This window comes from Nicotiana tabacum, chromosome 20 (assembly GCF_000715075.1).
Source record: "Nicotiana tabacum cultivar K326 chromosome 20, ASM71507v2, whole genome shotgun sequence".
NCBI classification, from domain to species: Eukaryota; Viridiplantae; Streptophyta; class Magnoliopsida; order Solanales; family Solanaceae; genus Nicotiana; species Nicotiana tabacum.
In genome coordinates, this window is record NC_134099.1 from 18,092,727 (window position 1) to 18,095,748 (window position 3,022).

Genomic DNA, 3,022 nt, shown 5'->3' on the forward strand with positions numbered 1-3,022 from the left:
TGTTTAGACCGTTCCTTAAATGCTTAACTGTTAATAAATGGAAAATGGGAAGTGTCGGCTGGCCTTGTCTTCACGAGAGGCGCTATTATGACCGGGTCCGGGTTAGGGTCGTGACAAGTTGGTATCAGAGCCTAGGTTACATAGGTCTCATGAGTCATGATCAGGTTTAGTAGAGTCTCATGGATCGGTACGGAGACGTCTTTATTTATCCTCGAGAGGCTGCAGAACCTTTAGGAAAAATTTCATATTCTTGAAATTCTTATCGTGCGTCCTTGAGTCAACTTGAAAAGTAACTCTTTGAATTCCTTCCACGCGTTCGTATGCGCGCATAAGCACTCAGTACCCGATGTGCATCGATGGCTTGTGATTCCCCGATCGAGGGGCGAGATGTGATCTTTGTGCGTTGATGTTGGGCCAGTCTGGAGGACTCGAGGTCGGATATTTGCCTATAGCTTGAGCCCTGAGCTGTTGATTTCGTGAGAGCGTGTTTCTGGATCCATATGTTCTATTGTGTCCCTATTAAGGGAGGTGATGACTAGATGGTTACGTGATGAGTGTGATGTGACTATGAGATGTATTCACGTGATTTGGAAGTGATGAGAAGAGTCTACTGGAGGATAAAAGGACTATTAGGTGCTCGATTTTCATATTGATTTGAGGTATAACCCCGAGTTATGGGTGTGTGAAAAATATTTCCATGTGTCCTAGTTGGGAGTCGAGTAAATTTCATGTTGCGGTCTGAGTTCAGACTCGGGAAGTTTAAGTGACTGCGTAATGTTTATGACGGTGGAAGGTATACAAAAATGTTAGTTTGAGGCAAAGCAGGTGGGGTTATCTCATGCGGATTGTTCAGAAGTTTGCGTAATCCCTTGTGTCATTTATTGGAAGATCTCTGTTGCCAAGGAAATATAGGTTTTACAATTTGAATTTGGGTTGCTCAAGAGAGTAGGCTTGACTACTACGAGAGTGAATGCGAGATTTGCAGAAGATATAAAGTACCAGATGGTCTATGTTCCACGAGCTTATGAAGGACTGAGTTTAATCTCACTATGGTATTATGGCAGCAATAAAGTACATGCGTTATGAGTTATTGTGTATGTTTTGGTCTATGGCTTCGAGCCAAGTGGGGGAGTCCACTATTAATTAGTCGATTGCACGGTTATGTGTTATGTTGGTTCCAGTTTGAGGCGTTCGGGTGAATCAGTCATTGGCTTCAACGCTAGTTACTTCACCACCACCCACCCAGTCAGCTAGGGGGAGGTCGATCAGGTGGTGGTCAGACCCGTTTCTATGCACTTCCGGGTATACCCGATGCTATTGCTTCAGATGCTGTTATTACATATATTGTTTCAGTCTGCCATAGAGATGTCTCTGTATTATTTCATCCTGGTTCCACCTTTTTTATGTGTCATCATACCTTGCTCGTTGTTTGGGTACGCCCCGTGAGTTTCTTGCTTCACCTGTTCATGTATCTACCCCGGTGGGCAATACTGTTGTTGTAGATCGTGTGTACCGGTCATGTGTGGTGGCTATTGGGGGTCTGGAGACCCGTGTGGATCTTTTATTATTATGTATGGTGGATTTCGATGTCATTTTAGGCATGAATTGGCTATCTCCGTGTCGTGCTATTCTGGACTGTCATGCTAAGACAGTCACATTGGCTATACCGGGTGTGCCATGGATTGAGTGGCGAGGTGTGACTGATTATCTTCCCAGTAGAGTGATCTCATTCTTGAAAGCCCAGCGTATGGTTGGAAAGGGTTGTCTTTCGTATCTAGCCTTTGTGAGGGATGTCGGAGCTGAGACTCCCAGTATTGATTCTGTTCTAGTTCTGAGGGATTTTTCCGATGTGCTTCCTACAAAGCTGCCAGGCATGCCACCAGACAGGGATATTGATTTCAGTATTGACCTGGTGCCGGGAACTCATCCCATTTCTATTCCGTCGTATCGTATGACACTAGTAGAGTTGAAGGAATTAAAGGAGCATCTTCAGCAACTCCTTAATAAAGGGTTCATTCGGCCTAGTGTGTCACCTTGGGGTGCGCCGGTTCTATTTGTGAAGAAGAAGAATGGCACAATGAGGATGTGCATTGATTATAGGCAATTGAACAAGGTAACAATTAAGAACAAGTATCATTTGCCTCGCATTGATGATTTATTCGACCAGCTTCAGGGAGCGAGAGTGTTCTCCAAGATTGATCTCTATTCAGGTTATCACCAATTAAAGATCAGGGACTCGGATATTCTTAAGACAGCTTTCAGGACCCGATATGGTCATTATGAGTTCTTGATGATGTCTTTTGGGCTGACCAATACCCCAACATCGTTCATGCATTTGATGAACAGTGTGTTCCGGCCTTATCTTGACTCGTTTGTCATAGTTTTTATTGATGATATTCTGGTATATTCACGTAGTTAGGAGGAGCACGCAGAGCATTTGAGATTTGTGTTGCAGAGATTGAGAGAGGAGAAACTTTATGCAAAATTCTCCAAGTGTGAGTTTTGGCTCAATTCAGTGGCTTTCTTGGGGCACGTGGTGTCCAGTGAGGGTATTCCGGTTGATCCGAAGAATATAGAGGCAGTTCAGAGTTAGCCCAGACCGTCCTCGGGTACAAATATTCGCAGCTTTCTTGGTTTGACGGGTTATTATCGTCGGTTTGTTCAGGGATTCTCATCTATCGCATCGCCCTTGACCAAGTTGACTTAGAAGGGTGCTTCATTTGTATGGTCGGACGAGTGTGAGGAGAGATTTCAGAAGCTCAAGACAGCTTTGACCACAGCTCCAGTGTTAGTTTTTCCATCAGCTTCAGGTTCATATACCGTGTATTGTGATGCTTCGAGAGTTGGAATTAGTTGTGTGTTGATGCAGGAGGGTAGAGTTATTACTTATGCTTCTCGTCAGTTGAAGCCCCATGAGAAGAACTACCATGTTCATGATTTAGAGTTGGCTGCCATAGTTCACGCGTGAAGATTTGGAGGAATTACTTGCATGGTGTGTCTTATGAGGTGTTTATTGATCATC